Here is a 22,222-nt window from a genome sequence, read left to right as displayed (position 1 = left end):
ACACTAAGGCTGTCAATTTGATAAGGAGAATGTTTCACAAAATTCACTCTTCTGTTCTAGGATCTTGGTTCTAGGTAACTCATTCTCCAGAAAGAAATCATATCAGGCAGTTCACAAAAGAAAAAAACATATTTAAGCCACCTAAAAACTCAAGTACTATTCATTGTTGATTATGTCTGGATCTTTACATCATCTTAACTATGTGGTCAGTCTATAAAAATTTATCTGTACATATGATTACAGGTGATATGTAATATAAGTAACATCCAGAGCTGGATCCTGAAGCGGGCTTCCATTTTTTTTTTTTTTGTTTGACATTTGTATTTTAATAAAGGATAATAAAAGCCAAATTACAGTCAACTGTTAACGCTTTCTTTCTTTCTTTCTTTCTTTTTTTTTTAATTCTGTAGTATAACAAAAGCAGTTCAGGGTTTTTTTCTGAACAAACGATCCCTTGGTCTTTCCCACGTCACGCTCCTAAAACAACTAAAACAACCCTCTACGTCTAATCATTTCACCTAAGATATCGAGTGGCAAGTCTTTCACATTTGCTGCTTACAATTCCTCAGTGGTCCATATTGAGTATTTTCATTTCTGGGTAAGGGAAAAAGCATTTTGGTCCATTAATTCACCCACTCGCTCCTGGAGGACATTCACCAGTTCTGCTATTACAAAGACGTGAGTGCCATCCATGTCTTGAATGATGAACTTTGCAGGCTTCCATTTTTTTTTCACTTTGGGATGGTTTTCTCGTCGAGCTGCATGGAAAAGCAGGAAGCACACTGTCCGCTGTGGGGGTTCCTGGTCCAGCAGAAGACTTTCAGATATTGTCAAGTTCATTCCACTTCTTTGAATCTCAGCGGCTTTTATTATGACATAAGATATTTAGATGATGCAAGCCCCTTCAAGAAACATTATTTTATAAACAGAAACATTCAGTTGTGCGGCCATTTCATAATTCGCTTCTGAAATGGACAGGAACTGCACCTACGTGAAGAAGGTAGCGCAGGGCAAAATGCCTTTACTGCTTTCCAAATTTTGATTTCTGAGTAGGAAATACAACTAAACCTCCTATCAATTTTTAGTCTTTACCTGTACATTTCTAACTTTTAGAGATTTTTGTTAACGTTCCCTTTTCTTGTTAACTTTGTATTTGATATTCAAGAAACTTTAGAAACGAATGCCTGTATAACATAATTTCAAGATATTAAAATAGCATTTATCGTTAAGGCCCCTCGCTTTGTACCAGCATCACAATTCCTTTTTAAGAGTTATTCCGCCGGGCGCGGTGGCTCAAGCCTGTAATCCCAGCACTTTGGGAGGCCGAGACGGGCGGATCCCGAGGTCAGGAGATCGAGACCACCCTGGCTAACATGGTGAAACCCCGTCTCTACTAAAAAAATACAAAAAACTAGCCGGGCGACGTGGCAGGTGCCTGTAGTCCCAGCTACTCGGGAGGCTGACGCAGGAGAATGGCGTGAACCCGGGAGGCGGAGCTTGCAGTGAGCTGAGATCCAGCCACTGCACTCCAGCCCGGGCGACAGAGCGAGACTCCGCCTCAAAAAAAAAAAAAAAAGAGTTATTCCATGTCTTGGGAAATTAAACCACTGTCTCAACTCCTTCCAGGTGACATAAGAAAGCCATGGAGGCATGACGGTCTAGCAGAGAGAAGCCTAGGTGGTATGGATTGATCCATGTTGTGGGTCATACCACAGAGACAAGGGTTTACATTAGTTCAGCAATTTCAAGTTCTTAAAACATCTGCTTTCTCTAGAGCTAGATCTATACAACCGGATGGAGAAGTTTGGGCTTAGGTGTTTTGTAAAATTTAAAAATGAGTTCCCTAATGGCAGCTTTCCTGTTTTACTCCTGTTACTGGACTATTTTCAAGCAATTGCTGATACAATCTGGTGAGCCACTGATGGGATTGAGTGTAAGAAATGGAGACTGCTATAGATTGTTAACATAGAGGCTGATGGCCAGACTACTGTATATTTTGTTTATCTAGAGTTGTGTGGAGGCTGCTGTTCAGAGCATTGCTGACACCAGGGCATGCCACTAGTCACACAGTTAGTGAGGCTGGTGATGAAACTCTCAGGTCCTAACCAAGAATTTCACATAGCTAGTAAATCAGCATGATTTCACTTGAATTATGCTTCACTTTTTAAAATTAAATATCACGCGAAAGACTTTCCAGAATTATAGCATTCCACCAAATTGCTCTCGCCAGGACCCCATTGAGCTCCATATCGTAAAATTATTAGTTATATCTAAGTCGTCATCTTTCTTGATTGCGCCGCCCCCTCTGACATACTTTCTTCTCTTGGCTTTCAGCACGCTGTGCCCGCTTGCCTTACTCCTATCTTCCTGGGCATGCCTTCTCAGTTTCGTTTCCTTTTCCTCTTCTTCCTGGCCTCTCAATCTTGGAGTGCTGCAGGGCTGAGTTCTTAGCCTTCTTTATCCTCTTTCTGTGCTCACTGCCTCGCTCAGTCTCAAGGCTTTAATCACCATGGAGAACCAGCCACCTCTTGCCGTCTCCTCCACTTCCACCTGTTCCAGGCACCATCCTTCCTCACCTGGCCATTGCAATAGCTTCCTAATTAGGAAGGTGGACCTTCCCCCACCTTACCATCTACTCCCTTCAGTGTGAAAGCCTCATCCTCTGGCACTCAACCCTTCTTTCTCTTGGTTGCAGCTATCCTGGCCTCCTTGCTGTGCCTCAAGCTGGGAGGGCACTCACATTTTAGTGCATTTGCAGAGGCGGTGCCTTCTGCCCCCAGATGGGTGACCCTATAGGTAACCCCCTTCAACTTCCTGGCTCAACATTTGAAACTCCAAGCTGCACTGCCCTCAACACAGACATTCTCCAGACCCTCTTTACCCTGCTATATTGAGCCCCCTTTTACTGTCTTACCTACTATATAATCTCTTATCATGTTTGTCTTTTACTCTGTGTTCTGTCCATGGGGGATTTAAACCCTGTGGGGGCAGGAATTTTTACCGAGGTTATTCACTGATGTGTCCTAAGCACTCAGAACAGTCCTTTGCTTTTGGACAGTGCTCGGATTTGCAAGAGCGAATGACTATGCTCTCTCCAGAGTGATGAGGATGTCAGTGTTGCTAAGTTTAGAAATGAAGCACACCCTATGGTACGACAGAACCTGCAGAGGAGATAACAGCTTCTCGCTTAAAGATATGGAGTAGGCGTTAAAATGATTTCTGCCCAATATAAGAAGAGCACTTTGCAATTATCAACCAGAAGCAGTTGCTTGCTCTTTCCTCAGTGGATTCTCACAATACCATATGCTATCAAGTTCCATTGTCCTCTTTGTACATGTGAGGGTAAGGTGCTCCATTGGATGTATCTTGAAACAGAACAGAGTTTGTGTATGTGAGGGGGGTGTGTACCTTTTTCTAAGGATTGAGCTCGATGACCAAAGGATATGGCATATTTAATGGGTAGGGAGAACACAGGTGCAACAATTCACAAAAATCTCATAATAGTGAATGATGGTGAATGAATAGAGAAGACCTAAGAAATCTCTCAAATGGGTGAGTTCTCCAGGAATTGAAAGGTTTTTTTTGTTTTGTTTTGTTTTGTTTTTATCCTTTACAGTTTTAAGAGAATGTGGAAATAGAATAATTTGATAAGATTTGGCTGTGGTTTTGATGAATGCTCTAAGAATTATCCCCAGTGATAAACATTCAAAGATAAATGGTGATGTTTTAGATAGAAGTCAATAGTTGTTCTATTGCTGGTAACAGGGTTCCTTAGTTATAATTCTGTTAGTTGCTCTCACAGTCTTATGTGACTTATATAGTCATTATTTCAAAGCTTATCACATCCAGTAAAATTCTATAGTTATTAGCAATAATCTAAGTCAACTTTAGCAATCAGTTAAGGTTAGAAATTTAACTTCTATAAAATACTCTATGCCACAGTACTTTCCTATTCCTACGGGGTAAATTTCTGTTATAGACTCCATGGTGGCTCCTTGAAATGGTATGTACTCAAGGATAGCCCAGCTTAGGGGATTCCAAATGCCATTTCAATTTTTACTTTATACAGCGTATTCTCGTTCTCAGTCCGTGCTTAGACTTCCCAGCTCTCAGGCTCAACTCTCAGATCATGAACAACCCTACGTACCATGTTTTGTTTCCGTCGAATTGGCAGTGACTCATTTAATTACTCTCCATGTGTTGGCCAAATATGAGGAAGGAATACTCCGAAAAATTAACAAAATGCCGCCAGGTGCGGTGCCTCATGCCTGTAATCCCGGCACTTCGGGAGGCCGAGGCGGGTGAATCACCTGAGGTCAGAAGTTCAAGACCAGCCTGGTCAACATGGTGAAACCACATCTCTACTAAATATACAAAAAATTAGCCGGGCGTGGTGGTGGCGCGCCTGTAATCCCAGCTACTCGGGAAGCTGAGGCAGGAGAATCGCCTGAACCCAGGAGGCGGAGGTTGCAGTGAGCCCAGATCGCGCCATTGCACTCCAGCCTGGGCAACAAGAACGAAACTTCATCTCAAAAAAAAAAAAAAAAAAAAAAAAAAAAAAAAAAAAAATTAACAAAACGCATCTGTATAGGCATCCTATGTCTACATATGCATCTACACAGGCTTTGGGATGCAGCAGCATTGGATAGAACAATACTGATCCCTGGAAAAGATACACCACAGAAGAGCCCGGCTGCCTTTCACAAATACGAGTTCATGAATACATCCAGGAAAGTCAAAGTGTACAGTGCATTAAAAACACATTTCCTTCTCGTTAGTTGCATGAGGATATAAAAATTAACTCAAATCAGCTTTGTTGCCAATTTCAAGAATGTGACTGAGGACAGGGAGCAGAAGAAAGCAGTGTCACCAATCCTACTCTGAATAATCTGTCACCACGCTAGCAGAGCAGAAAACGTTTCATTTTAAATGATTGCCATTTCGGTTACATAATAAAAGTTAATAGATATAACCCCAAACACAAGACTGAATTCATTCAGACACACACGTACTTGTGTTAGTCTATGAAGGAAATACATCTTTTATGTCAAAATTATGTACTACTTTGAAATGTAGTTCAAAGTGAAGAAGAAAACTTTAAACATTTTCCTTCACTTTTAACTCCCTTGCCCCAAAGCAAACACCTGAACATATGTTAAAATACTTGAATTCATAGCTGCCATCAGCAATGTCTTTATTCATTCAGAAATGTTGCTTCAATATCCCTCTGTTAGACTTTTTCCTGAATGTTGATCTTGAAAATCTGTACTGAGAGCTTAAAAGTGTTTCTCCAATGTCACATTCAACTTCCATAGATCATTTCAGAATAATACTCCTTTGATATTTAAGTAGCAAATACAACAATATCTCTATAATCCATGGATAATGTATATATGCTAGTATAGATAGCTATCATTCTGAAGAAATTTTTCCCAAGGCACAAAGGCCAACACATAAATTCACCTGCATTTTTAGAGTGGATGTTCATGGCGATGTCATTGGAGAAAGGCTATACTCCCAGTGACAGTCACGGAGGCCAGTACAGGATCTTAAGTAGGTTCTCAACAAATGATTGTTGTGCTTATTAATTGAAGAAGAATGATCTTATATGTGAATCAGAAAGGAAGGAAGTTAGGAGTTTACTAGTAAAACCAAATAGTTCGATAACTGTTTTTTAATACCTTGATCTATTTCATATTCACCAAATGAACTATTGGCATAAGGATCCCTTTATGTTGCTTCAGTCATTTATTTCTTAAAGACTCCTTTCACTATCATTTACGAATCATATGATTTTAGGCTTTCCAGCTTTTTTTTTTAAACAAAACTTTTATTATTTAGCATTTGCTTCTACAACCATCACATCAGTATATAGTAAGTGAGAACGAAGCAAGTAATTTGTGAACATTGTCAATTCTGTGTCCAAAAGAGAATCTGAGGAAAAGGGTTCTTTGAGGTTAGCAGCGGGGCTGACATTGAATCTGAGTTCCATGCCCAGCAGTGAGCCACACCCTTTCCTTACTAAGGAGTCTGGAAATGTTGCCAGCCCTGCCTTTTATCTTTGAAAACACAGGACTATTTATGTCTAAACACAATGAATTTACCTTCATTGGTTGACACAGTTATCTTTCCTGACCCTTAAAACCTCAACAGACAGCAAACTGCACGCTTGCTATATAATAGAAGTTTGGTAGATGGGAAGTCTACACGCAAAGTTGATTTATTTTGGTAAGATAACCCAGCCACAAGGGGTTACGTGGAAGGCAGAGATAATGGATGTAAAGAGCAGTCAGGACACTACTGAGAAATCCTAGTCAAGAATGTTGCAATCGCCTGTGAACTAGGAAAGGAGAGATGTTGAAGACATGTGTACGTAGGTAGAATCAATGAGTAGGGACTAAGTTGGTATGAAGAAAAATTCGAATGCTTGTCTAAGATTCTAATTCTCAGTAACTGGGTGGTACCATTGTCAAGATCCAGCCCTGGGAAGGAAGAGCAGGGTGGGAGTTGGAAAGCGAGTTTTGGACGTATTGAATCTGAGGTACTCAGAAGCCATTCAAAGGAGATGTTCACCAGCTTCTTGGAAATGCAAGTCTGGAACTTTCACAAGAGATCAGGGATAGAGACATAGGTTTAGGGGTTATCACGAAGGAGGAAACAGGTGAACTCAGGGAAGATTAGTGGAGATTTAGACAAGAGGGACAGAACCCAAGGGAGTAACTTTCAGGTCGGGCAAAAAAAAAAAAAAAAAAAAAAAAAAAAGGCACCTGTAAGTGGAATTCAGAAGATGTAATCAGAGAAACTGAAGGTAAATCAGAAGCTTCCAGTGTGACGGAAGGCAAAGGGGAATAGATTTCATGAAGATGCAAGAGGCAGCAGCGTGTAATGCCAGTAATCTAAAAGACTTGTCCACCTTTGTTTCCAAATACTACTTTATGTTAATTATGTAATATCTCAGCTTTAATAACAATGGCATGAGAAAATTCAAAATTACTTTCTGTGTCATTTCTCTCAGTGTGTTTATTATTATTTAAATAAATTTGTATGCTTTCATGAACTTTACTTATGAAGGAGTTAAGAACATCGCATCCCAAAATACACCACTTTGGCATATTGAGTATTTTTAGTTAAAGGCACTTCAGAAAAAGCAGGTGAGGTAGGGCGTGGTGGCTCACACTTACAATCGCAGCACTTTGGGAGGCTCTAGCGGGTGGATCACCTGAGGTTAGGAGTTCGAGACCAGCCTGGCCAACATGGTGAAACTCTGTCTCTGCGAAAAACACAAAAATTAGCTGGGCGTGTGGCAGGTGCCTGTAATCCCAGCTACTCAGGAGGCTGAGGCAGGAGAATCGCTTGAACCCGGGAGGTGGAGTTTGCAGTAGCCGAGATTGCACCATTGCACTCCAGCCTGGGTGACAGAGTGAGACTCTGTCTCAAAAAAAAAAAAAAAGAAAAAAAAAGCAGGTGCAAGAAGATCACTCTGAACTTCCTTCTGTTTCTTAAAAGCAGGAGATGAAATTCTCATGTGAAAGATGTCCTCCCTTGGCCAGGAGGGAGGCATCATTCTCATGGGCAAGGGCCAGAAGCTGAGGCTGAGGGAAACCTGTACCATCTGCTATACTGGCCCTTCCTTCCCAGCCATTCTCCTCCAATCACCTGCCCTGGCCCAAGCTCTCCACCCCCAACCTCATCACATTTCTGCAATTTACTGCTCTTTGTCTAATTCCTCATATAAGTAGTCAATGCAAACTGCATCTTTGGGTCTTCACAAATTCTGAAGGTTTTCATGCCACGTAAACTTCTATTAAATAAATGTATATGTTTTTCTCCTGCGGATCTGTCTTATGTCAATTTAATTCTCAGGCACAACACCCACGCGCCCCTACCCCCTAAAAAACCCTGACAGAGTAGAGGCATAATTTTGCCTCCCTTACACCTAGAAACATAGAAACCATCTTTTCTTTGAATTTAATGATTTAAAATTATAAAGACTTTCAGCTTGCACTGAGTTTTCAGATTACATGTGAAATTACTTGTAAAGAAAAATGATTCAATATTATCCATCATTTGTCAAAACTTTTAAAAAGATAGTGATGTCTACCAGCTTTCCTATTTTAGCATATTGGAATGAGTCTATGGATAAAACAAATAGAAAAAATTGGAATAAAAATCCTCAAAATTAAGCACTGGTTCCTGCCAAATGGTAATGAAAAGTCACTAGTTTTTTCCAATTACATTAAGGAAGTGTAAATATTATTAAGGAACAGCTGTGTGTATATAAGTTTTTCTGAATAAATTAAATTAGAAGAAATATATAAGCTACAGAATGAAGTCTTTATATTAAAAACAGGTAGTCCCACTTTGCCTGGTATCGTGTTAACAGGAAACTGAAGCATATCCAGCCATATCATTGCTCTCCATAGTCCTGTGGCAACTGAGAGGACTGCTTGTATGTTTTACTCACTTTTCATACATTTATTACATAAATTCTCTTAAAACAGAAATCCTTTCTTCTCAACCTGTTGACCCAAAACCAATGGTAAAGAGGTTAAGATAATATATTCACTGCTAGATTCAAAGCCCATTATAAATTTTCCTAAAACATAATGACAAACTATTTGATAATTTAAAGAGTCAACATCACTTTTATAACAATGCCATACAAAAAGATACACAATACAAAAACCATCTTGAATGTAGGTTTACAAAAGATGTTTGTCTGCTAAGGAACTACATTCATTTTCTCTTCGAATTCACCATCTATAGAAGTTCTGAGCCCTAGGCAAAAAATATAGAAGTATAGGCCAAACATTATACTATCTATGATAAATTTTCAGAAACTTGGGGCTGCTTTAAGTAATCTATTTATGTTTTATATAGTCTCTCAATGTTAGCAGCTGTGAAAGATATTTACAATTTACTTCCTATGTAGAATTTATCTTAAATTTAAGAAATAGCAAATAGAGAGAAAGATGTTTTAATGTAGGTCTTTATTCAGTCATTCAAAAGATAAAGAGAATAATATAACAAATGTCCATGTACCCATCATTTATCTTAAAATAGAAGATATTAATTCAGTTAAAGCCTGCTGCGCATGTCTCTAATTCACAGTGCCTTCCTACCTCCAGAGGTAACCAGCATCTGAATGTAATATTTATCAGTCCATGTATTTCTTTACATTATGATGATGTAGGCTTTTAATGAATACTCTTTTTAAGGTTAAAGTAATTCCTTCCTTTGTCTGGTTGTGAGTTTTTATCTTGAAAGCCTGTGTTGGGTGTTATCAATTTTTTTTTTCTGCACTGATTGAGACTGATCTATAGTCAGAATGTAAAGTTTTAAACCACAAAACTCATATGATTCATATAATGGTGAAAGAAGTCTTCAATAAATAAACTATTGAAGCAATATAAAAGATCCTTATGAAAATATTTTATTCAATGAAAATGAAATTGCTTTAGGCATTAAAAATAGTTATCTACAGTCACCTAAAACACTATTTGGTTTTACTAGTGAATTCCTCATTTCCTTCCTTTCTGATTTATATGTTAGATAATTCTTAAATTAATAAGCACAGCTGAGGATTAAATATACCAAATGGTCCTCTGACAAATGTTTTTACACCTATGCTTTTATTAAGTATTTCAAAATATTGATTAGAAAAATAATACATGTGAACATAAAAAATTATGATGTGGACACAAAATGATTTTTAACATTAAATTTTTTTATCTTGATATCCAAAATACATAAAATATTGTAAGGATAAAAATCTCACTGCAATCAAGCTTTCTCACCTTTGCATACAAATTATCACTTTGATTTCAGACACGTTTTTACAAGCTGTGGTTATTAAGAGATGGATCTCACCATGCGAGACAAAAAAACACTTGTGTGCAAATTCTAAATTAATGTTCAAACATGAAATACATCCCTTAATTCTTAAAGATGCTCAAACACAAAATAAAATAGATTTTGTATGTAGACAAGTAGGCATCATCACTTTTTTTACTACAAAAAATCATAGTATTTTATTACTTTTTCCACAAAAAAAGTCTACCTCTGAATTTACCTTTTCACTCAGTTTTTCATTTTTACTTGTTTCTATTAGTTTCCCATCATAAGCCAGTCTTCTATTATATCAATACAGACTTATAAACTTGTTTACACTTAATTTTTGTCTTATTCTGCCTTGAATAAAAATAGTCATAGTAGATATAAAAAGAAAATTTTAATGATTTAATTTGATGTCAGAAATGCAATTTTTTAAGAAAACATTGAATTTCTGCTGTTAAGAGGCATTACTCTGTAAGCTTTTTCCAAAAGTGAGTGTTTTACTCCCCTTTACAAACAGAGGCAAAAACCACCTTCTACTTCAGAATGAGGTGTGGATCCCTTAGTCTGACATCTGACATCCTTCTTGAATTTGCACCGAACCTCCATCTTTATCTCCAACAATTCCTGGCTGAGTCCCTTCACTATGGATCTACTCATAGACGTGCACATGAAGTGGACCATCTGGTGTGCCAGGCCATACCTTCCAACGGTTGGCTCTGCTGGGACCATAAGGATGGGCTTTCTCCTCTCACTGTACATTTAGATGGTCATACTGGGTTTTGGATAGTTTCCCATTCTTAATCATGTTTTTGATTAAGAATCAAAAATTCTTAATCAACGAATTGATTAATCATTCGTTTTTGTTTTAAAAGCGAATATTCTTATGGTAAAAAAGATAAATGTGAAATAGAAAATACTGTAGACCTACAGATCAAAATTACATTTGAAAACCATATTTAATTGTATATTCATTAAATTCACATAAAATGTACCCATATGTAACTTTTCAACATTCTTGAGTGTTTTGGAAATTAACGATTTGTTCTAAAACTTGAGTGTTACATAGTTTTGACATATTTCAAAGTTCAGTTCAAATACACACAACACTTCTGGTTACCACTTGGAGCTAAATTCAATACCAACCAAATTTTTTAGGTTTGCAAAACTGAACTAAAGAAGTACCACTGAGTTGAGGGCATGTCAAGATCTAGCATTAAACCCATTCAGAGTTGCACTTGGACCAGCATATTCCAGGGGTCACAGTAACCAACATCCAATGCCTTAAAAATATACGCTGTACGTGTGTTTTTCTATTAAGCTAAATTCAATCTCTTTTTTTTCAGGCATAAATTTATTTGAGAACAAGAGATGAATGTTTCTATTCTATCCTTTCTAATATCAAGTTGGTCTTTAAAATATTTTTTTTAAACTGTGTTAATTTCCTAACCCGATTCTTTTTGGTACGTTGACAGATTATTTCAACCAGCCTCGTCCTAACATTTGGCTCCTTATACTATTGGCACATTCACGTCTTTCTCTGCCATCTTCGCCTCTCATGCTTGTTTTTCTCTCAGTGAAGTACAGAAAGTCAAAACTTAGGATTTGAAATGTCTCCTTCATTGCCTGGACCAATGGTTTTCTTGTGTTTTATTGAAAATGAAAGAGCTATGCATTTGATGAGACAATAAAAATACAATCTTTCATCTCCGATAATACTGAGCATTAAATAAAATTACAGGTGCAGTTATTTCGCAGGTAGAGTTTTACTTCCTAGGACAAAGTCTAGATACAGAGGGCAGTACTGACCTGCCCCGAGGCCTTGGTCTCTGCACCGGTTGGTCTCATCTTATTTCGACTGCTCTCCTCTTTGTCCTCTTCTTCTCAGTTACATCCATGATACAGGGACTGTCCAGTGTTGCATTTCTCTGATCCCTTGAACACTGTTCAGCAGTATTACTAACATATGAGCCTGATTGTGAGCCTTTTGTTCTCAATAAATAAATACAAACTCAATGCACCTTCCCGGGGCTTTGCCTGGGACCTAAATATTCTTTGAGTCCTGAGTTTTCTCTTCTCCGGGTCTTTGTCCTCCATCATTTTCTGCGATTTGAATACCCTCTTATTCAAACCAAAACCCCAATTCCAGTACAGCTTTTCCTTTGTGATAATACCACTGATTTTCTAGTACAACATACGCCCAGCTCCCAATTCCAGCTCTGAGCTCCTAGAGTTCTGGGGGACTTCACATTGCCTATCTTCTTTTGCAGAGTGTTATATTCAGGTGCATGTGTCCAGCTCTCCTACCAGACTGCTCAGCTGCATGTGGCACAGCTCCTTGCACACAGTACATAGAAGGCTTGGTAACAGAATCCCATGTTCATCGAATGGCCTGGACTGATCATCTTTTAAATAATGCACAGTGTTCTCACATCTATTTAAGGAAGAAACAACTGATTTCTATCTTTTAAGATTGCATTTTAAGACCACATCAAAGGCTTTGAATCTCTCACCAAAGCTAACAATAAAAAACAAATTTGGCCAAGTGCTGTGGCTCACACCTGTAATCCCAGCATTTTGGAAGGCTGAGGTGGGTGGATCACTTGAGGTCTGCAGTACGAGACCAGCCTGGGCAACACAGCAAAACCCCGTCTCTCCTAAAAGCACAAACGTTAGCTTATGTGCTGATACGTGACTGTAATCCCAGCTACTCAGGAGGCTGAGGCATGACAATCGCTTGACCTGGGAGGTGGAGGTCACAGTGAGCCAAGGTTGCACCACAGCACTCCAGCTTGGGCGACAGAGTGAGAGCCTGTCTCAAAAAAAAAAAAAAAAAAAAAAAAGCAAATTTGATCATATATAATTGAATTTGTTTCAAAGTAAGGGAAAGGGGAGTATGCAAGGGCGACACGTGGCCTGTTCTTCTGAAAAAGCAAGATAGGTTATCTTTATACACCAGATCAAGGTATTGCCAGCTACAGAGTGAAATTCCACACACAAAAAGAAAATTTTCTTCAAGCGAAAAAAATAAGTGGCCAATAAGGTCACATTCAAAAATTAAACTGGTCTTGATTACTGATACCATTTTTCAATAAAAGTAACTAGAGCTCCTTGAAGAAATAATTGATTTTAGGACCTGGTACATGAAATATACGAAATGATGCGGGAGCATCTTGTAGTGCCAGGAAAAAAAAGTCAACCCTTAAAATGATGGCTATAAGTCAAAGGCACATGGGAGGCGGGAGATGCATTTTGGATTTCAGATTTTTTCCGATTTTGGAATATTTGCATATCTATCATGAGTTATCTTGGGGTTGGGACACAGATCTAAATGTGAAATTCACTTACGTTATATGTACTGTATCCAAATAGCCTGAAGGTAATTTTATACAATGTTTTTAATAATTTTGTGCATAAAACGAAGTTTGTGTACACTGAACCATCAGAAAGCAAAGACATCAATATCTCAGCCACCCACATGGAAAATCTGGTGTTGTTTGGCATCACCATCATTCCTGACTGAATTTATTTGCTACCAATAAGCAATCATTTTCCTGCTCTTACTCACATGTAAGTACTTAACAGTAGAAAATACTACAATTTTTTTTTTTTTTGAGAGAGAGTCTTGCTTTTGTTGCCCAGGCTGGAGTGCAATGGCACGTCTCGGCTCACTGCAACCTCCACCTCCTGGGTTCAAGCGACTCTTCTGCCTCAGCCTCCTGAGTAGCTAGGATTACAGGTGTACACCACCACGCCTGGCTAATTCTGTATTTTTAGTAGAGACGGGGTTTCTCCATGTTGGTCAGGCTGGTTTCCCGACCTCAGGTGATCCACCCACCTCAACCTCCCAAAGTGCTGGGATTACAGCCTTGAGCCCCTGTGCCCAGCCTAATACTACTATTTTTTAAACAGTAAAAATACATACTATTAATACAGTGAAAAATAATGTGTTTAGGTAACTGAGCAGCACAGGAACAAGACCATTTTCCTTTATCAGCTGTTAGACAACAGCAGCAACAAACAATGCAGGCTTTCAGTCACCCCTATGATGCTATGTTTTGAGTAAAAGGCCACTGTACACTGTATTTTTTTTCTTTTTTAGGTGATAAGAAACATCAGAAGCAGTTGACAGACCAGGAAGCGGGTCCTCTAAGAAATGAGGAGGCATTCTGCCGGATGGCTTTGAAAAGATTTTCTCCAGCGTCATCTGCCTCATTAACAGCGATTTTCGTCTTAGAAGTCTCTCTTTGAGTTTCTACACACACGACTGCTTATTCTGTTATGAATGCCCTCTGCTCTAGTCCTTCGGTTAGCCCATCACATTGTCACTGTGGCATCTGTCTGCACATTTTCTGCAGTGTTAACGTCATCTTCATTGTCCAATCGTGGCATCATGTTGGTGCTCAAAACGTTTCAGATTTTGGAACATTTTGGATTTCAGACTTTTAGAGTAGGGATGCCCAGGCTCTACTACTTCTTATTTCAGAGAAAAATATAATATCCAAATAACTAATAAAAACTCGGTTGGAGAATGAAGACTTCTAGAAATAACTGTTTAATCTGCTTCTGATAAATAATCCTCTTTGCTGTACTGCAAAGGGGAGACCACTGCTGTTACTGTTTGTGTCATCACGTCCTGATCAAACACTGACTTTTTTAAAAAAGAAAACAAGTACATTATATATGTAAATGTAGACTGTAATAATATATCCTTGAGAAATAAATAAATATTACATGGACTCCATTTTTTTCTGACAGTCAATTAAGCACAAAAAGATTTTTAAAGCACTGATTTTTGCATTCTTAAATGACAAATGAAGTCTTCTTGAAATAAGATTTTTAATGATTTAGAGAAACATTTGCACATACACTAGCTTGGTGTTGATTCTCAATTTTTCATTTATTTTTTTTAAATCCTTTCCCTGGCATTTTTATCTTTTCACTTGTTTGTTTGTTCTTTTTTTTTTTTTTTTTAGACAGAGTTTCACTCTTGTTGCCCAGGCTGGAGTGCAATGGTGGGATCTCAGCTCACTGCACCCTCTGCCTCCCAGGTTCAAGCGATCCTCCCACTTCAGCCTCCCAAGTAGCTGAGATTATAGGTGTGCACCATCACACCTGGCTAATTTTGTTTTGTTTTGTTTTGTTTTTTTAGTAGAGATGGGGTTTCACCATGTTGGTCAGGCTGGTCTCGAACTCCTGACCTCAAGTGATTCACCTGCCTCGGCCTCCCAATGTGCTGGAGTTACAGGCATGAGCCACCACGCCCAGCCTATCCTTTCCCTTTTTCTGTTTTGTTATGGATGATGAACCTCTTAAAACTACTGAACTCCTTATACCTTGATATCTTTAGTGAGAACTTCCTTGTGGGATGGTTCTGAATGATTTCTCTAGAACCTCCATTTGAACATCTTCCTTTCCTCTGCTCATGGTGCCAGTCTGGGGCTATCAAAGTCATATATGCTGATAAATGCTACACTGTGACTAGCGAAGTCAGTGCTAAAAAGCAGCTTCTACATATAGCACTTCCAAATTGTGTTATTGCTGGTTTTTCCAATGCTTTCCCTACTAGGGCATCCACTGCACGTCACTGCTAAAATGCAAACCATATCTTTAATGAAAGTCTGTTTTATTGAATACATAAGTGACTATGAAATTTTAAATGAAAATTGATGGCAATTTAATTTTATAATAAACCTATATCTATATATCTCACCAAAGAGAGTCTAAATCTTTAGTGAGGCCACAGATTCATTTTTACGAAAATTCTTCACATGAGTTTAGAAAGCTTCCAACTAAGAAAAGGACAAGTCAAATCTTAGTGTCCTGGGTGGCCGAGCATTTCATAGCTGCCAGAGAACCATGAGGAACTTCCTGAGACTGACTCACGGGAGTTACCTGTAATGATCTGTGTCTCCCAATGGGTCATATTTTTATTGGAGATTATTTACTATGCCTGGAATCCTAATGCTTGGTGTCTCTAATGAGAAAAATAATAACAAAAAAAGTCAATATTCAGCCAACACAAATTTTCTATGATCTACGAAAGAATGTTTCCAGATCCTGGGCTTGATCATTTTTGTTTTCGATGTCATAGATTTGCTGAACAAAGCTTACAAATCCCCCTTTTCCTCTCTGCTCGCTACTACCCCGACCCAGAAAACACACACACACACCTTCCCAACCAGGTCCCATGTGACTGTTAACACCCACATCAGCTCTAGGTCACCATGCTTTTCTGAGGGACATTGCCTCCACTGAGGGCTCCTTTATTCTCAGTATACCTTACATTCCCAGCCACAGTACTGAACTTCTCAATGCTTGCAATGTTCCCTTGGAGTATATCAGTTGAGCAGGAGGAAAAAAATATCTGGAAGTTTATTATTTTTCCACCAATATATTTGACACCACCTTTGGAAAGGGAACAAAAGGCGTACTGTCAAGCGGATAGACCTGGACAAAATGTTACTGTTTGTTCCTCACGAGCACAGAGGTATATTTAAGCAAAGAAAGGCATTCCATGGCTCTCCTAGGACTTCCTTCCTTTAGCTGAATTCTACCAACATGTTCACACCACTGGGGCTCAGGCTGCTGGAATTTAAAACGCAGACCTCTATCTGCCAGTGCTTCAATCCCACGGCTACAAACATTCATATTAGGATGGAACCTGGCTTTCAAACATCATGAGATGAATGGGAGTTTATTGGGGGAAAAGGTGTGCCCCCATGAAACCACAGTAGAAGATGTGGAAATAGGACTGTCCCTGTTCAGCAGATTCTATACTGATACAATAAAGCCTAAAGTCACCAGAAGTCAGCTGGCCTTGGGTTATGTTTCCAATTCAGGCTCACTGACATTCATGAAACCTTTGGCAACACAGGCCAAGTTTCGTGCAAGGCTGGGTAGAATACTTCTTTCATGTGGAAGCCGGGTGAAACTTGGCGGCTTTGGCTACGTTTCACCTGAAGTTTCACATTCAAACAGTCCAGAGTTTCAACGTAAAATTAAGGGGTGAAGAGAAACAGAAAGAAAAACAAAACAAAACAGGGGAAAAAATGGCTTGCCTGGGAATGGAATGATCACCCACCATTCTCCACAAAGATCTCATCCTGGTGCCCTTTAATTTTACTGCTGGAGTATCACCTCTAGCAATATATTTGCACCCAGCGACCAAGGCTTCCCAGTACTAAGGGGGAGTGAGTATTCTAGCTAGACCACCCCCCTGCCCCCCACAAAGTCCAGGCTCAAAATAACGGGAGGATTTAAAATGTTAACCATACACATAAATGCAATGATTAACATGCTTCTTATAATGTAGACTTGAAGGGGAAAAGTGGCAATGAAATGCCCAGGTTTGCGAAATTAAAAGATTAGACTGAACATCTCTCGGGTTTTCTACTATGAATCCAAATTTTGGAGATTCTATTGCATCTGCTCCTAATCCAGGGGGATCTCTGCCATAGCTTTCCCCACAGTTCCGCCGCTCTGGAGACTTGCCCTGTGACCACTTGCGTCCGTCCTTCTTAGCAAGGTGCAGAGGACAGGGGCAGACTGCGTCAGCGCTGAGGAGCTAGCGTCCTTGACTGGGACTTAAACAGTCTTCTGACAGGATTAGGCTCATTCTATTCCTAACCTTCAACAGAACACACAACACACAGGGACCGTTTGCCAGCGAATGTCAAACTCTGCATTTGGCTGAGGACTGTGAAAATACCTTGTGCTTGGGGTGGGAAAGAAAAGGGGAAGAAATGTCATATATGCTTGTGCCTTCTTTACAATGAAGAGAATATTCCAAAGTTGATTGAATGGCTAGTAAGTGCTACATTTTGCCCATTTTAGGAAATACATTTTTAAGAAATCCCTTATCCCTTACACAGCAGAAGTTTCACTTGTAAAACAGACTTCTGGCTACTGAGGGTTTTTTTTGTTTTTGTTTTTTTTCCCAGTTTTCTTTTGATTTTAATTTTCTTTTTCTTTGTTTGTTATTTCTTCCTCTGTTTTTGTTACTCAGAAGATCATTATGTGGTTAAAATGCATGCTTTCCTTTGACATGTGGCCTGTGATACCAATAAACTTTTCTGAAAAAAAAGTATCTCTGACCTCCAAAGATTTCAGCATCCATGTTTTAAAAAAGCACCCGTTGGGCCCCAAGGCACACGGAGATTCTGAGGCAGCAGGGTAGCCAGCCTGGCTTCTGGGCACTGCCATTTGCTGCTTGCTCTTACACATCTGCCAGACAGGGGCCATGAACTGCCATGAAGTCTGTGTTGGGGGAATTTTACCAGAGAATACTTTTCTTTCAAATGGGGGTCCCTCTAGAAGTAAAACCTAAGACAGATCGGTGAGGAAAACTAAAGCTCCAATAAATTATTGAAAGGAAATGCTATCAAAGTATTAAACCAAAAGGAAAAAAAAAAGGAGACATTTTACTGAACATAGTAAATAGCCACAATCAAAGTAAATGCTGTGTTTAAAGTTAAAGTCCACAGATCAAAGTACTTTGCAAAATGTCAAGTGCAAGTATAACGAGGGGGAGAGGGAGCCACCGAAACTGACCCAAAGTATCACATTGTCACGTTAGAGAAACCTGCCAGCAAATGTACTTAGCAAAAAATATTCAGCTGAGTAAGGAATCCTCAAAACCGTCCCCTAAAATGTGCTAGGAACATACAAAACAACAATATCAAAAATAAAATCCTCAAAACCTCCAAATCAACCACTGTGATTCCACACGAGCAATGAACGCAACAGTGATAAAAGAAGCATATTACACAATACAGCTCGCTCGTTGCCCTTAAAGAATATTACTTATATATATTCTCTTTACTCAGGTGGATGGCATCTTTTTCCTCTGTCTCTTTTTTTTTTAATGTCCCGGAAAGTTAAAAATAAAGCAGTCTAAACAACAAAAGTATGATGTCTGAAAGATCCTCTCATTGCTCTGGCAATCAGGCTTAATTAGACCTCTGATCTGTGGTTCAGTCATAGTCAAGTCTGTGCTGCAGGTCACTATAACGAGAGCTTTAAGCAAAGCTTAAAATGTGCAGCCACGAACACGCCCAGATGCTCCCGCTGTATTCTGGAACACAACGTTTACCTGGGAACTGTTCACAACTCTCCTGATTATTTCCACTGTAAGTGAGTTATTTTAAAAACATTAGTCACGATCATATCAGAAAACAATTAAATAATTCCGGAATAAAAAATCTTACCTACAGGCAGCTGAGTTCAACTGTTGCTCTATGCAGAGGAAGTAGGAGTCAGTGGCCTTTTACATGTAGAGATTGTTTATTTAGCCCTTTTTAAAAGGTCTTGAACTCCAGAGGTTTAAGATTAAGTCCAATCCAAGTGTCTGAAGGAAAAAAAGGCAAAAGAGAGGCAAGTAAGAGAGGGAAAGAATCGCAGCTGCTGGGTGGTGCTACTGTTCTGAGAGCATTGGAGCTATTTTCAGCATTAACAGCAGCCGGGGTTGTCTGCAAAGGGATGAAAATGCCTTGCCCAGATCACCACCCCCCACTCCAGGGGGGAGAAAACACCAACCAGGAAACCCACAACAACTTGGTTCATTGTGCAAATATTCATTTAAATTTTAAGGAAAACTGCCAGCACCATTGAAAACAAAACAAACCCAAAGTTGACTGGAATCTTAAAGAAACACAGTGCTCCTCAAGTTTTCAATATGAATTACCTGATTCATTGAAAATGAGATGTCCTGTTTATGCTTTATTGAGAAGGAAGGCTTTTCTTCTGCTATTTCCTAAGGGGTCTTAAGAAATAGTTGAGTGCTTTCTGGTCAGCAGTATCTGTTGCCAGTCTATTCTTCTTAAGAATGAAGACAAATCATTTCTTAAAAGAGCCCGCACCTAAATTTCCAGTTTCATCAACTACGCTATTTTTGAAAGCTACTGGGTTAAGCGTTGACACCTCTTATCTATTGGCAGAGACTGGGGACCATTCAGTGACATGAGGCAGACAAACAGTGACCCCTGCCTCGGCCTCCACAGGCCAATGAAGAAATCATTCTGGTTGGGTCACTGACAATGACTGATAAACTCTGAGGCTTCATTTTGTTTCTAGAATTAAAAACTAAGAAGTTGTATTCATTCATTCATTCATTCATTCATTCATTCATTCATTCATTCATTCAGCAAATGTTATTTGGTGAGCACTTCAGAGCTTACTATAAGCCAAGCACTCTGGGAATACAGTGGTGGGCAGAATGAAGTGTCCTTGCCTTCAGGGGTTTAGCGCACACAGATGCAGCGAGAATAAATAAAAACAGAATGTTTAAGTATTTTCCAGACTTTTTCACATGATGAGACTATTCACATCATGGCAGCTGAAGACCGAGATTTCTTTCTACTATGGATGAAGGAAGATACTATGCGTCATCAGATCAACTTCAGGCCTGCATTGAGTCATTGTGCCTTTACAACACCACCAGGGAGGCAAATTAGTTGCTTTCTACCAAAGAAGCAGTTAAGTATTTTTATGAACACTTTCATTCCACATAGATGAAATCCCTGTGTTTTTTCATAACAAAAAGAATGCTTAGGTAGTCAGAAAGTACTACTGAGAGAGGCTTTCCATCAGGAGATGAAAAGAGAGTCTTCAACCTGAATCCAGTATAAAAAACCGCCGGTGGCTCATGCTTGTAATCCCAGCACTTTGGGAGGCCGAGGCGGGTGGATCACGAGGTCAGGAGATTGAGACCATCCTGGCTAACATGGTGAAACCCCATCTCTAATAGAAATGTAAAAAGTTAGCTGGGCGCTGTGGCACGTGCCTGTAGTTCCAGCTACTCGGGAGGCTGAGGCAGAAGAATCGCTTGAAGCTGGGAGGTGGAGGTTGCAGTGAGCCGAGATCGCACCACTGCACTCCAGCCTGGACAACAGAGTGAGACTCCATCTCAAAAAAAAAAAAGGCCCTGATATATTTTATAATTAATGTGAGGGTTGGTTGCTAGATGCTCATATCAAATTCAATTCTTTCTTTGCAATTAAAGACACTGAAATAGATTATGGAAAATACTGAGGGTTATGCCACATAAAAACAAAAAAGGGTTACATGACTACCATTTCAAGTACTATTTAAAAATAGTGAAATCCTTTGGCTCAATAGACCTTATATTAAAATTCTATTTCAAATTTAAAAATTCATAATTAACTTTGAAATCTCTAATTTGAATTTTATAATAAGATCAACTTCGTTTTAAAAATGTATACCAGGCTTTAAAAAATCACTCTAGAATAATGCATTTTTCTGTTCATTTATTTTTAAATGGTCACATTTTACTATGTCTTAAATACCTGCCAATCTAACATGGGATATTTGTTTCTGTTGGCCTCAATGTGGAATGGTAATTCTACCGGTAAGAATTGGAAGCCTAGCCTCAGATAAACACATTATTTTTAATTGCTTTTTTCTTTTTCCTTCTTATAATAGTTTATACCACAAAGGAAAATGCATTTAAATATTGGCCTTCCTCGAGAAGCTATGGCATTAAGGAAACAAAGATGACCATAACCCGCCCTCGTATAAAACGGAGATAATAATGAGCTGTCATAGGGCTCACAGGAAAAATGCACATAAAATGCTTAACTGGGTAATGTCTGACACACAGCAAGCATTTGATGGAAGTCAGTACCATCATCTCTGCGGTGAGTGTAAAGCTTTGCTATCCAATATGGTGGCTACATGTGGCTACTGAGCTCCTAAAATGTGGCTAGTCAAAACTGAGATGTCATGTAAGTGTAAAATGCATGCTAGATTTTGAGGTCTTTATACAAAAAAAGGTGAATGATGAGAAATTACTCAATGGGTACGATGTTCATTATTCAGGTGATGGATACATTCATTAAATCTATGACTTTACCAGTATACGATACATCCATGTAACAGAATTCTCCTTGTACCCCACAAACTCGTACAAATAAAAATAGATTAAATTAAATGTTTTCTCTTCCTAAAACATGTAAACTATCATATAATTTTTATATTGACTGCGTATTGAAAAAAGAATGTAAATTATGACATTAATTTGTATATTGTGTTGAAAGGACAGTATTTTGGACACAGTGTGTTAAATAGGATATTTTGCTAAAATTAATTTCACTAGTTTCTTTTTTACTTTTTCAAATCTGACTGCTAGCTCATTTAAAACTGCCTATGTGACTTGCATTCTGTTTCTACGGGGCAGTGCCATGTAGGCCAATGGTTCTCGAAAGGTAGTGAGCATCACTGACCCAGAAGCTTCGTAAAAACAGATTGCTGGGTCCACCCCTGAGTGTCTGATTCAGTCGGTCTGGTGGGGCGCTGAAATTTTGCATCCCTAACAAGTTCCCAGGTGATTCTTGACCTCACTTTGAGAACCGCTGGTCTTGGGCCTTGC

At 39.0% G+C, this 22,222-nt stretch overlaps 1 protein-coding gene across 18 annotated transcripts in view; it reads right to left on the bottom strand.

Moving 5' to 3' along the window:
• Nucleotides 1-22,222, bottom strand: part of SORBS2 (sorbin and SH3 domain containing 2) — a 380,804-nt gene that overhangs the window by 171,882 nt on the left and 186,700 nt on the right. For all 18 annotated transcript variants that reach the window (XM_010377968.2, XM_010377969.2, XM_010377977.2 and 15 more), the window contains one exon: nucleotides 19,044-19,183. The gene's annotated coding sequence lies outside the window, so the exon portion shown is untranslated. The remainder of the gene's footprint in view (nucleotides 1-19,043; nucleotides 19,184-22,222) is intronic.

This window comes from Rhinopithecus roxellana, chromosome 2, assembly GCF_007565055.1.
Source record: "Rhinopithecus roxellana isolate Shanxi Qingling chromosome 2, ASM756505v1, whole genome shotgun sequence".
NCBI classification, from domain to species: Eukaryota; Metazoa; Chordata; class Mammalia; order Primates; family Cercopithecidae; genus Rhinopithecus; species Rhinopithecus roxellana.
This window is presented reverse-complemented; position numbering and strand designations above follow the sequence as displayed.